At 44.7% G+C, this 14157-nt stretch overlaps 1 protein-coding gene across 4 annotated transcripts in view; it reads right to left on the bottom strand.

Annotated features, from left to right (window-relative positions):
• The window catches only part of ARHGEF10 (Rho guanine nucleotide exchange factor 10), a 152778-nt gene extending 151415 nt beyond the window's left edge, over nucleotides 1–1363 (bottom strand). For all 4 annotated transcript variants that reach the window (XM_063090107.1, XM_063090094.1, XM_063090100.1 and 1 more), the window contains exon 1: nucleotides 1300–1363. The gene's annotated coding sequence lies outside the window, so the exon portion shown is untranslated. The remainder of the gene's footprint in view (nucleotides 1–1299) is intronic.
• Between the last annotated feature and the right edge of the window lie 12794 nt (nucleotides 1364–14157).

Genomic DNA, 14157 nt, shown 5'->3' with positions numbered 1-14157 from the left:
GTCTCTTATCTAGAAGAATTTCCAAAGATTTCTTCTAACTTCACCACGCAAAAATTGCAGAGACATGCAGCACATCCAAATACCAAGATGACAAATTTAGTAAATAGCACAATATACAAATGACTTTCCTTACTGACATGAAATCAGGAAAGTCCTGACTATAAAAAGTTCCTGTGTACGTAACTGCGGATGTTGGCCACTAAAGTCATTCAAATAAATGCTTAGATTTAGAGAAGCAAAGTATATTTTTAAAAATATACGAAGTGTAAACCTCAATAATCATCTTTCTTTTCTAATAAAAGTTATTTTCTATAAAACAGGTGTTTAAAACATATTTTTAACAATAAGCAAGCGGTGAAAATGTTGTCCTTTGCAACGTTCCTGCTGTAGGGAAACTATGTACCTCTTGCACAAAATCTAGACTATTGACAGTTACAGAAAAGAATACCCCCATGGTGTGTTGAGTTAATGAAATTTTTTACCTCTACCAAAAATTAGCAATTGAAATAAATATTAGATTGCACCAAGTATGTCTACTGCTTCCTGGGAACTTTGACATCTTATTAAAAGCTGAGACATTTACGTAGATCTTTACATTCACAACATAGGGTCCCAGAAAGAGGAAAGTACGGGGCCAAGTGGTGACAAGTAAGGCACCTGCTACCCTAAAGATCTGCTCAAATCCACTTCAGTGTCTTGAGCAATGGTGGACTGTTGGGTACAGGGAATAGACATGTCGGTGTTCTTTAAAACAGAAGTTATCTTCATCCTACAGTGGATCAAGTTATTTTGCCGCCTTAGAAAAACATAAATTACTACCCCCCATATAAACAACTCAACTTATTTCTCATACAACTTCAGTGGGGTGCGGGTTCATTCCAGATCCCCAGGCCTGAGCCTGGAGGGTCTCTCCTGCACATTCCTGAGCTCCCTAGAGCCTTGGCCCCATTATCGTTATCCTCTGGAAACTGGGACACCCACTGAAGTTGGGGGCTGCTCACTGTGCTGTCCGTGCCTGGCGACGGGACACACCGCTGGAGTTGGGGAGCTGCTCCCTGCGCTGTCTGTGCCTGGGGACAGGGACCCCTACGTAAGTTGGGGGGCTGCTCCCTGCGCTGTCTGTGCCCAGGGACGGGGACACCCCGAGTTGCCCCGCAACCCTCGGGGCAGGTTTAGTTATTTCGGAGAAGCTGACCAGAAATGCAACTTTTAAAGGAAACAAGAAATCCTGCGAGTGGACCCGGGGGCGGGCCGTGTCCAAAAGACCCACCGCCCGCCAGCCCACAAGCCCGCACTCACCGCGGGCTGCCAGGACGCGGCAGAAGTCTCCACCGTCCCGCGTCCACCTTCCGTCCCTGGCCCCCCGTCAGTTCTGCGACCGGGATGCCCTCGGCCCCTCCCGCCCTGGGCGGCCGGCTCCACCCACCATGCTGTGATTGGTGAGCCCAAGCCACACCGGGTGCCCATTGGCCGCCATACCTGTCCGTTTCTCAGACGCGCCCCGCCCTCGCGCCCGCGCATTCCTGCGAGGCCACGTGGCCGCCTGCCCCCCTTCCCCCGGCCGGGCTGCGCACGCGTGGGTGGGGATGCGGGAGCAAAAGTTACCCCACCCCCAGAGCGACCCACCTCTCCGCACCCTTCGGGAGGAGGCGCTGAGCAAACACCATCCCCCCGCCCCGACATCCGTACCCTCCCCGCGGACTTCTCGGGCTGAGCTCACAGGAGCAGAGGGCGCCGGACACATACCACTACCTGCCCCCCCGTCTCCGCACCCTCACTGCGGACTGCCTCTCTTGAGCTGTGCTCACGTGGGGAGGGGGCGCCGGGCGGAACCTCCTCCCCTTCCCGAGCATTTGTCCCATCCTTGGGGACCCCGCGCGCTGAGCTCACTTGTGGAGAGGACGACGGGCGGAACCCGCATCGCGCCCCGCCGAGAGAGCAGCGGTTCCTTCCCTTCGCGACGAGCCCTGCCACAGGGGCGGTCCCGGCTCTTCAGCGTCAGCTGCCCTCGGACCCGCCAAGTCTTGGGCGTTTGGAAATGCAGACAATGATCGCACTCACATTTCCAAAGAATTTTGAAAGCACGCTTCTTCCCTGGAAGCGCTTGTTTTTCCTGAGACCTTAGTAGTGTCCGTCAGTTCTTGAATTCTGTATTTCCTGAGGGCCAAAAAAGTAATGCTGTAAAAGGGAATAGCCTCACCTTCTTGTTTGACCCTTTGGAAGGGGTTAAAAAGAATCAAGGTACTATGAACCTATCTGTGGTTTAAAAATACATGCTCGTGCTTGGTTCCGCATAGAAAAGTTTTAGGATAAACAAGAATGGCCACATCTTTGCTGTTGGAATTGGTTACCTTGAGCATTTATTTATATTATAGGTTTTACAAGAAAACAAATGATCATTGTAATTACTACTAAAGGAAGAAACGTGAGACAAAAACGTTTTTAACAAGAATACAAACAAACCAATATGACAACTGAAGAATGTTACCTATTACCTGGTCAACGCATTTAACAAATGTGATCACAGGTGCTAATTCCTGTGCCTTCTCCCACCCAAATCTCTGAATCCCAGAAGTCATTTGAAGTCAGAACTTGAGAACTGCCAGACTTCTTAGACATCTCTAGTCCCATTCACTTGTTTTATAGAATAAATTCGAAGAGCTCTTTGGCACGCCAAACATAAAAAAAAAATTAATGTAAACAGTAAGTGCCCTTGAAGCTCAGGTGCTGTAGTAAATTCTTTCCCTGCAAATGTTGACTATCTGTAAAAATCATAGTTTACAAAGTTTCTGTTTATAAAGAAACCATGGTTGGGAAACAAATGATAGAAGGTAAGGTGATATTTTAGCAATATTTATTATTAGCATTTGGTAATTTTATGGAAATGGTCTGAATTATTTTTAAACAATATTTTGGAACTATCTTACAACACACTGTGATGATATTATAGCATGAATCAACTGAAACAGACATTTCTTCTCAGTGACTTTAAGATTAAAAAAACTGTTTTAAGTTTCTATTTCTAGGGTTCTTTGAGTACCTTATTCAAAGGTCTTCTGTACATACAATGGTCATGGCCAATAGAGATAAAAAGGTCAACTGAATTAGTTTTTGTTCACCATACAACAAGAACATCCTGATACTTGTTAGGTTTTCTAATCAGGTAGACCAGAGATAAGAGGAATATGGGACTGCGCATGGAATCAACAACACATTCCCCTCAGTGGCTGTAACTGAGCCCGTAAACTCAGGTCACCCAGAGATGGCAGCTGGATAGGACCACAGGGCAGTGGCTCCAGGTTGGGCTGTGCAGAAAGAATTCTGATTGGGGTCTTGAATCCTGTCTCGTTTATTCCCGTGTTCTTCACAAATGCATAACTATTTTGGTAAGTCCTGATATGGAAAGGTTGGGATTTTCCATTGTGATTCCCTCTTTGGCCCATGGGATATTTAGAAAAGTTAAGTTTAATTTCCAAACATTTAGGTACTTTCTGGTTTTCTTTTTCTTGTAACTAAAGCTTATTTCCACTGTGTTCTATGAATATAATCTGTATGATTTTAATCTTTTAAAATTTATAAAGACTTGCTTCATAGCCTAACATCGTTTGTTTTGATAAATGTTTTATGAGCACATGAAAAGAATGTATTCTGCATTTATCGATGTAATGTTCTGTATATGTCAATAAGGCCATATTTGTTATTGATTTTTTTTAACCACTTGTCCTATCAGATACTGAAAATGATGTATTAAATTTTTCAACTATCCCTACTCTATTCAGCATTGTATCAGAGCATCTAACCAGTGTTAAAAGGTAAGGAAAACAAAAAGGATCAAGAGGGGAAAAAACTGAGTATTCACAGACAATATGATTGTGTATGTAGAAAACCAAAAATAACCTACAAATAACCTATTAGAATTAGAAATGGAATTCAGGAATTTGAGATGGATCATAGACATAAATGTAAAAATTAAACTATAAAGTTTCTAGAAGAAAATACAGAAAAATGTCTTATTGATCTTCAGGTAGGACATTGAATGCACTAACCATTTAAAAATGATTAAATGACCTTCATTGAAATTTAAAATTTCTGCTTATTTCATGACATTATTAAGAAAATGAAAAGGCAAGCTACAGACTCAGAGAAAACATCAGTGATACATATATCTGACACAGACTTGTTGTCTTAGTCTGTTTCGTGCTGCTGTAACAGAATACTGGGTAATTTATAATGAACAGAAATTTATTTCTCCCAGTTCTGGAGGCTGGAAGTCCAAGGTCAAGGGGCTGGCACCTAGCAAGGGCCTTCTTTCTGCATCTTCCCATGGCAGAAGTCAGAAGGCAGAAGGGACAGAGAGAGAAGCACTCCTCAGAGGGGCCAAACTTGTCCATTTATAAGGAACTCCCAGGGTGACAAACCTACTCCCTCAATAACAGCATTAATCCATTCATGAAGGCTTTGCCCCCCCGACCCAAACACTTCCCAGTAGGCCCCACCTTCCAACACTGCAGCATTGGGGGTCAAGTTTCCAACACATGAACTTTGGGGGACACATTCAAACAATAGTACTTACAAATAAAGGACTCCTGCAAATCGACAATAAAAAGATGGTCCATTTAAAAATGGAGAAAAGACTTAAATACTTCACAAAAGCTTTCATGATGGCTGATAAGAACAGGAAATGGTGTTCTATGTTATTATTTTCAAGAAAATCCAAATTAAAACCACCATGAGATGCCACTGCACCCATACAAGCATGGCTGCAATTAAATTCTGAAATAGCAAATGTCGGTAAGGATGTGGATCACCTGGAACTACAGCACAATGGGATGTAAAATGATGCAGCCACTCAGGAAAATTGTTTGACAGTTTCTCAGCAATCCTACTCTTAGGTATTTACCAAAGTAAATGAAAACATAAGCCCCTAAGAAGACTTTTACACAAATGCTTAAACTGTTCAAAATAGTTCAAGTAGTTCAAAACTGGAAATAACCCACATTCCATCAACAGATGAATGCATAAACAAGGTGTACTCACTGTGAGTATTTGAGTATTATACTACTCGTAGTGAAAAGGAATAAACCAATGATGTACTCAATACAGAGATGAATCTCAAACACTGTGTTGTTACTGAGCAAGGGCTCGCTGCCTGACACACACAGAAGCCAATTACTATGGCACTAGTTTTTGAGAAGAGAGGAGGCTTTATTGCAAGGTCAACAAGCAAGGAGACAGGAGGCAAGGTTCAAATCTGTCACCCCAGCTAGGGTCTAGGCATGTTTTAAGGGGTCAGAGAGCAAGGAAGTTTAGAGTTAGCAGAGTTTGATTGGTCAGTGCACTGGATCTTCCTTATTGTAGGACCTCTCACTTTGGGATTGGCTCTGGCGGTTAAGTTTCCAGCCTTTTGGTCCCGTGGGTGGGAAACTTTGTTCCTGTAATGCTCAAGGTTATGACCTTCCTCCCCTGAGCATGCTCAGTCAGTTTCCTGCAAAACATGCTAGTACAAAGAGACTGATGAAAAACAGTTATGCAGTTTCATTGACAAAAGGGTACATATGGTATGACTCAATTCTTATGAAATTCAAGAACAAGCTAAACTAACCTATGACAATAGGAATCAGAATAGTGGTTGCTTTTAGGGGGACTGACTGGGAAAAGACATAAAGAAATACGGGGTGGGCAATGAAAATGGTCAATATACCTTGATTTGAGATGTAGATGCACGGGTCTGTAAAATATTACCAAGCTGAACACAAGAGTAAGGCCCTTCGTGGAATACATATATGTAATTGCTATGGCCTGAATGTGTCCCTGAAATTCATGTGATGAAACTCAGTACCCAATGTGATGGTACTAAGAAGTGGAGTGGATTAATTCCTTTCTGTTGCTTATAACAAAATACACGGAACTGGGCATTTTATTAAGAAAACAAAATTTATTACTTACAGTTTTTAAAGCTGGGAAGTCCAAAGCCCAAGGAACACATCTGGTGGTGGTGACAGTGACCCATGCGTCTCAAATTGCAAGATGGTGGAAGCAGAGAGAAACTAATGTCTCATATGCTCTTCTTTTAAAGCTCTCAGAACCATGCCCATGACCACCATTTTTAATCCATTCACTACTGCATGGTCCTACAATTTAATCACCTCATCAAAGCCCCACCTTTCAATTACCATAACAGGATTTCCCACCCTCTTAACAGTCACAGTGGGGATTAAGCCTCAATGAGGTGGGGGGAGGGCATCCAATCTACAGCATGGGGCCTTTAGGAGACGACTAAATTGTGAGGACGAGCCCCCATGAATGGGATCAGCACCCTTGTAAAGGAGGATGCGGGAGCTGCCTGCCTCCTTTTTGCCTTTCCGTCCCTTGCATGTGTGAGGACATCATGTTCATGGCTCCATCTAGAAAGCAGACACTGGGTCCTCACCAGGCATCAGACCTGCCAGTGCCTTTATCTTCCAGCCTCCAGAACTGTAAGAAATAAATTTCTATTACTATAAATTACCCAGCTTTATCTATTTTATAGCAGCAAGAACCAACGAAGACAGGTATATATCAATAAAAAGCAGTTTTAAAAGCTGGACTCACTGACACTTTTTAAAAATAATGATTCCCTTTATTAATTGGATATAAAGTATCCCTTTATTACTTGCAAACTGAATAAAGTGTATGATCTATGCACAGTGTACAAGGTAATTAATATTCTAATTAGGATATTCAGGAAGAAGAGAGATGACCAGGACAGCTTCACTGGCTGTTGGTCTCCCCCTTGCACATGCAGTGGGGGAGGTGCATGCAACCAGCTCTGGCTGGGGAGGCTCAGGAGGACAGTAGGCCCGGGGCTGAGGGCTTGGGTCCAACAATCAAGTACATTTGGGATGATTTCTGCCTTTCTGCCTCTAGCTGGGTAACTTAGGCTAGTTATTTAATGTCTCATACCCCAATTTTCTCAGTGAAAAGTAATAGCTACCCGTTTAGGCAGCTTTGAAGATTAAATGCTTCAGACCTTTATCAAGGTGCTCAACCCTTAGGATATTCAGAAGGAGCCTAAGGAACTATCTGAGGATAGAACCTAGTATCCAAGTCTGGAGCACACTTTCTGCTTAAAATCCCAGGTACTTCCCTCACCAGCTATGTGATCTTTGTTGTTGTACCTCAGTTTCCACATGTAAAGAAATGGGAGGACATTAGTACCTTCTGTGATGGTCAGTTTTATATATCACCTTGACTAGGCTATGTCCCCAGTTATTCAATCAAACATGAACCCGTTGTTGCTGTGGAGGTATTGTGTACGAGTGGTTAAGGTCCATCATCAGCTGACTTTAAGTGAGGGAGATTAGTCTAGATAATCCAGATAGGACTGATTTAAGCATTTAAAAGAATTTCCTGAGGCTGCAGGATGCCTGTGGATGGCACCTTCAGCCTGTGCTCCAGTTCTGGCTTGTCTTCCTGATGGCCAGCCTAGCCAGGACCTTGCCAGCCAACCTCCACCATGGCCGTGAGCCAGTCCTTGCCATAAATCTCTACTGGCTCTTTCCTACTGGTTGTGTTTCTCTGTCTAAACTGTGGCTGATAGATCTACTCATAGGCTTCAGTCACTGAAACAGAGAGTGCACATAAAGAGCATAGAGCAGTGTCTCATGATGACTAAACTCAGCAGATATCAGTGGTTATTATTCAGGCATGAGAGGGCAGAACACAGGCTTTGGAATCACATGCCCAAGTTCAGGTGTTATATGACCTTAGACAAGCTGTCTGACTTCACTAAGCCTCAGTATCTCATTGTAAAACAGGATTAATTACAGTCCCTAGGTCAGGAGTGCATCCATTGTGAAGATTAGACCTGACCACCTGCACACACCAGCCTTGACCATTGTAGGAAAAGTGAAGTTAAATGGTCAGAATCTCTCGAGGGGTTCAGAATCTACCAAGTACTTGATATATAAATATACACCCAGGTGTTCCTTGGCTACTGTCTAATGTAATTGTGTATGTGCACCCAGGTGTTCTGGGTTATCAGACTTAAGTACAAAGGATGAGTGGCTCTGACCCACAGTGCCCCCTGCCCCCTGGGGGGCCACGTGGAGGCCACTACTGCTGGTGCTGTTGCTGTCAGAACCCACGGGATGCCGCAAGAGGCTACCACCACCACCACCGCTGCTGCTGCTGGATCTATAAGCTGCTGCTGCTGCTGCTGAGGAAGCTGAGGACTGAACTCATGTCATCTGCCAACAGCTTCCAGGATCTTTCCCAATTACCTAGCTCATGGACCTGCATGTGAGAAGTCTTGTGACCCTTCCAGGCATATGAGGGGTCTGTGACTCAGTGTGTACAACAGGTTTGAAGGGTCTCTGGGCCCAAGCCCTAGCAATACAATGGGCTACATTGGCAGGATTCTGACAGTTGCCCTAGCCAGAAAATTAGCTATACAATTGGCGTAGTCGCCTACCAGACAACCATATGTAGTAAGTGTTGGGTAATGTAGGGAAAGTAAAAGAAAATGGACAAGGATCCCTCAAGAGGTTCAGAATCTTGCCCAGCATTTGATGTAAATATGCACGAGCATCCAGATGTTCCTTGGTTATCATCTAATGTAATTGCACTTGTGCACCCTGGTGTTCCTGGGTTGTCTGACTCGTACCCAGGTGTCCTGGGTTATTGGACGTAAGTATAAAGGATGAGTGGCTCTGATCCACAGCATCCCCTGCCCCTGGGATGTTCCCTTGGCGGGGGCACCACAGATGCCCTGAGAGGCTGCTGCTGCTGCCACCGTTGCTGCTGCTGAGGAAGCTGAGGACAGAGCTTGTGTCATCTGCCAATGTCTCCCAGGATCTTTCCCAATTACCTAGTGTGGACCTGTGTATGAGGGGTCTGGTGAGCCAGCCTGGCATGTGAAGGGTCTGTGACTAAGCCTGTACGATGGATTTAAAGGGTCTGTGAACCCCTAGCCCTAGCTTTAGCCCTGACAATACAAATGGAAAACTTAGTGTGATTAAAATAATGAAATATTTTGCCTTTAGTTATGAATTGCCTAGCCTTACAATTGGCATAGTCACCTAGCAATACAGGTAAACATGAGGTCAGTGACTGTTCATGGTGGTTCAATGGAAGAATAGTCAATGGGGATGTGTGTGGAGGGGGTGTCAACCCAGTGGGACTCAGTCAAGGCACCCATGCAAAGCCTTGGGGGGGGCAGACATCACTCCAGGAAGACACTCATGCAGTGCTGGTGGCTTCACTCCAGGTGCAGAGACCCTGGGCAAGCACAGACGATGTGCACACAGGCCACCACTGCTCTGCGTCTCTGGCTGGTCCTCCTCCAGGCCTCTCAGCCTCAGGCCAAAAGCTTTGTCTAGGCCTCTCCAAAACCAAACACAGAGCTCAACAGACAGGACATGCTGAGTGAATGCTGTCTTGTTTACTTGGGCGTCCCAGTGCCTGTGGCATGTGGCTCAATACATCCTGGTGGGGCCATCATGGGATGCACTTCAGGAAAACAGAATGGGGCTGCAGACAGAGCTATGCAGCCACACCGAGGAAACAGCCTCATAACCTACGTCTGGAGGTTACAGACGCATGCTGATGCTGGTGGCCACACCACACACAGACACACAGCTTATTTTGTGTTGCAAATGCATTACTATGGAACTGAACAGCTTTTGTCTTTCGAAAATTTCTAAAATAAAACAAAAACAAACAATTACAATGACATAAATGTCACCCAAGTATCAGTCAGGATTGGCTTCTGAGTGGACAGGTGGTCCTGATGGGGGAGGGTGGGGTGGTGGGTTAGTCAGGAGCAGGAGTGAACTTTTATTTTTTATTTATTTATTTATTTATTTTTTTTAAAAGATGACCGGCAAGGGGATCTTAACCCTTGACTTGGTGTTGTCAGCACCACGCTCTCCCAAGTGAGCCAACTGGCCACCCCTATATAGGATCCGAACCCATGGCCTTGGTGTTATCAGCACCACACTCTCCCGAGTGAGCCACGGGCCGGCCCCAGGAGTGAACTTTTAGATGAGGCAGATATGTTCACTTTGATTGTGGTGGTGGTTTCACAAGTGATATGTATAGCAAAACTCACTAAATTATGTGTGGTTCACTGTATGTTCATTTCTCCTCAATAAAGCTGTTAAAATAAATGAGTGCTCTGAACAGTTCTGCCTATGGTGCTGTAATTTTTTCTGAAACCATTAGTGAGCCACCTTGGTTTAGTTTTGAACAGAACATCATACAGTTGTCTCTTGATTTTCATGGTTGTCATACTCACAGGAAATCCAGTTTATGAATTCATTTGTAAGACAGAACTAGGTTCTAGGATCACATAGTTATAAATAGCTTTCCACTTAGGTGATTGTCCTGGGGGACCTTCGTAAGCAGTGCAGGTGTGGACAACTGTGGCTGTCCTGGACTATGCCAGAAATCTGTGAGCTGCTGGAAGTGGAAAATCCCTGGCCTCCACCTGCTAAATGCCCCACATTGACAATCCCAGCACTCCCCCACTGAATTCCAAAATTTCTCCTGGTAGGGAGTTCCCTTTGAGGAATGTTCTCCTTCCTTTGCTCACAGATGCTACCTCTTGGGCTCTGGTATTTTCCAGCCTTCCCAGACTGACATTGCATTCCCATCCCTTTAGAACACACTGGGAAAATTCTAATGGGAGAAAACAATGGGCATCTATCACAAGGAACAGACTGTAAGAGATGGGAAAAGGGAGAGGCAGATAAAATATGACACACTCAGCTTAGGTTGAGCGTGATCCTCCTTTCATCCCAAAGTAAGGGATGGTGTAGCCCATAGAATGAGGGCTCCTGGCATAAACATGCAGCTCCTGCATTCATGGAGTGCTCCATAACCACGAGGTCTTGCCATGGTAGCTGCAGAAGATCTAGAGCAGATGCTTTGGTCCAAACAAATGTCTGTCTTTCTCTCCATAAGCCATCACAGGAGAGTGTCTCTGGGTCCGTTAACTCAGCCCAAGGTCCCTTCTGCTAAGTCAGAAATGCAGCCTGGTGAGTGGAAAGCGATCATTAAGAAAACAGTGGAAAAAGGGAAATTGTATCATGTCCGTGTCCTGGGCACAGACTGCAGGCTTTCTCACGCCATACGCTTTGGCTTGCTTGCCTAAAACATTTCTGCGTCTTGCCTGCCCCCCCCAATACATGCCCCCTTCAGTGGACGGCAGGCCAAAGGGAAAAGTTGGGGGAGAGGAGAGGAAAGGTAAAAAAGATAAGAAACGAGAGGAGGCTGGAACCCAAGCAAAGATAAGTCCGGCCAACACTGTTGCTCTGTTTGAAAGAGATCAGTGTAAATCTGGTGGGGAAGAAGGAAGCATTGTTCCAGGAGGGAAACAGTGACTTTTTGTTTTCAGAGGTCTTGCTACAACTAAGCCTCTTTTCTTGCTTTGCTCAGTCTCAAATGGGAGGGAGAGGTAGAGAGGAGAGAACTCTAAGAAGAGAAAATAATTCTCTAAATGACCAGGAACACAAGTGCTGGGGGAGGGAGGATGGACGAAATGCTTTCATTTAAGGGCTGCACATCTGCACGTGGGCTCACCTGTGGCCCAGTGAGGGCTATGAGAAGAGCTGTTACTGTCTTCACCTGGGCATGCTCCCCACAAACGCCTCCACCCCTCCCTTCCCTGACCCCCCCCCCCCACTCTCCCTCTCCTCCATTTACACCAAGCCTCTGGTGGAACAGCTCAAAGACTGGGTGGCTGGAGCTGGAAAGGAATGTCAATAAAGGAATGGAGGGAGAGGGCTCTTGCAGTCATATCCAAGGTTCTTTTCTGCCCTGGGACCCATGGTTCTGTCTAGAACAAGCTCCAGTCCTTGGTGCTAGCGAGCACAAGGAGTGGTCGGTGCATGGCTTGACAGGCACCTGGATGGGCCGTGATCTGAGGTGCCCACACTCCAAATATGTCTTTTCTTTTCCCGTCCCATTGGTCTGAAGTTCTCTGTTACTCACAATTAACACACTTAAAACCCCATATGACATAAGCATGTTTTCTGGAGTCCCTAATTTATAGCTAGCACACCTGAAGATTCATCAGTTAACCAGAATCACATGGGTCACTTAAGGACCATTTAGAAGTGCACAAAGGAAGGTAAGTTTTGAGTGAGAAGTGAGGGAATGGAAAGATTTACAATGCTGGGAACCACAGTAGGGGGCCTCGGCATTCTTGTGGCATGAAGTCACTGAGTGCTGGAGGAGAGAAAGGAGATGAGAAATGGGAGAGAGAGGCACTCAGCATGGGATACCTATTCCTATTTTATCTGGAGAAGTGGAGGCTGAAGGGGTTGTGGCCTTTGTGTCCACCTCCCTTATCTACGCACAAACCAACACGCAGCTCCTTTGCACTGATCCCAGGGGACAGAGTGACCTGCTCCTGCTCAAGGCCATCTCCTCCACTGTGCACCCAGAGATCAGCCTGCTGTTCTACTGTTATTTCAATACACCAGAACATGCCCCAGGCTCATTAACTGCCTCAGAAGCCCTGATTACAAACCGCCAGAAACTCATTTCAGTGACTGCTGCTGGTGGAGCTCCACTTCTGTCCTAGGGTCCCCTCTCAGTTTTTTGTGTCGATCTTCTAGTTGGCTCTTGAAATCATGTCACTGATCGCCTATGATGAGACATGGTAGAGTTGCCTCGGAATGGGCACTAAGTAAATTTTGGGGTAGTGGAGAAAGGTTCTGTATGTAGGTTGATATGCTAGTTACACTGGTTTATGCGTCTTTGAAAACACATCTAACTATACATTTAATATGGTACATTAATTATTTTATGTAAGTTATATCTATCTTAAAAGAGTTAATTTTTAGAAGTCAGCTGTATCAGTGATTCATGGATATCAGGTAGGTGAATTTTAACATAATACAGAAACTCTCTGAATTTTAAAATTTCTTTATTGTCCTTGCCAGTTCCTTTCAGACTCTCTTAAATTATTTCTTCTTCATTCATCCTAACTAAACTTACTTTTGTTGAGTATCAACATTTAATATAAATGCAAAATAATTTCTTATTCAATTCTATTATTTCCTATTACTTTTTCCTTTGCTTTACTTATGTGTATAGAAACACTATTGCTTTATGTTAGCCATAATTCCAAATGCATGGGATTACAGCTTTATTGGGTCTGGTGTGCTTGCCCAGATATGAAACAACCATACCAACATTGCCATAGAAAATTCACTTAACGCTGACAATCTAAAGCAAGGTTCGCCTTATAATAGACTACATACTAAAGAGTCTAAGATTTAACTCATGTACTAGAAGGAGTGGGGAATGTTACAAGCTGACATGACTGACTCCATCTATGTCCCAGTTGCGAAAACAGCTAAAAGCATTTCTGCACTCTGTGTACCTCTGTGGTCACAAGCCTGTTCTTGTGTTAGCAAGAAAACCACAGACTGCCAGCTCTTTCCTGTGTAGATGAAAAACAGAGTTGCTCTCTAAAGCAGACCCCTCCTCAAGTAACCACACTTCCTACCCTTGCACCCAGGTGTGATAAAGACCCTTACCCAAAAAGCTTCTTTATCTAGTTTTAACACACCACCACAGTAACCTAGTTAACCATCTGTTAGAAGACCCCCGATTTAGGAAATTCTGCCTGAAGACAGGCAGAGGAGCCAATAAAATGGCTTAACCTGCTTATTTTGGCTTCTGTAAATCAGCTTGCTTGCTCTTGCAAAGCATCCTGTGTGCCAGACAGAGTGCAGTTTTTGCCTTTATAAACCCTTCCCTAATGAGGCTGGGGGCTGCTCTCTGACCAGGTTTTCTGGGGAGACAGCTGGCTGGCTTGAGAGGTAAAATCCCTAATTCCTGACTTTAAGAGTGAGTGTCTGTCATTATTCACTCGGGGCGTGTGCCATAGAACAGCATCACAGTCAGCCGCTGAGGTAGAGAGGCTCCATGTGCTAGACTCTCTCCTATATCAGAAGCCTTCCAGCTCAGTGTAGTCAGTTTTTCTATTACATCCATAATTAACATTTTAATGAACTTTTTTCAGTTTTTACAAATTTTCCTCAAACCAAGTGTGACAGAATTGAGATATTTAACCAGAGGACCACCAAGAAGCTATTCTCAAAAACAACCCTGATATTTCAAGTTCTACAATGCTGGCCACTGCTGGGTTAGATCCAGTGAAGA

Source organism: Cynocephalus volans, chromosome 1, assembly GCF_027409185.1.
Source record: "Cynocephalus volans isolate mCynVol1 chromosome 1, mCynVol1.pri, whole genome shotgun sequence".
Lineage (NCBI taxonomy): Eukaryota > Metazoa > Chordata > Mammalia > Dermoptera > Cynocephalidae > Cynocephalus > Cynocephalus volans.
The sequence above is the reverse complement of the archived record's forward strand: the minus strand, read 5'-3'. Positions and strand labels throughout refer to the sequence as shown.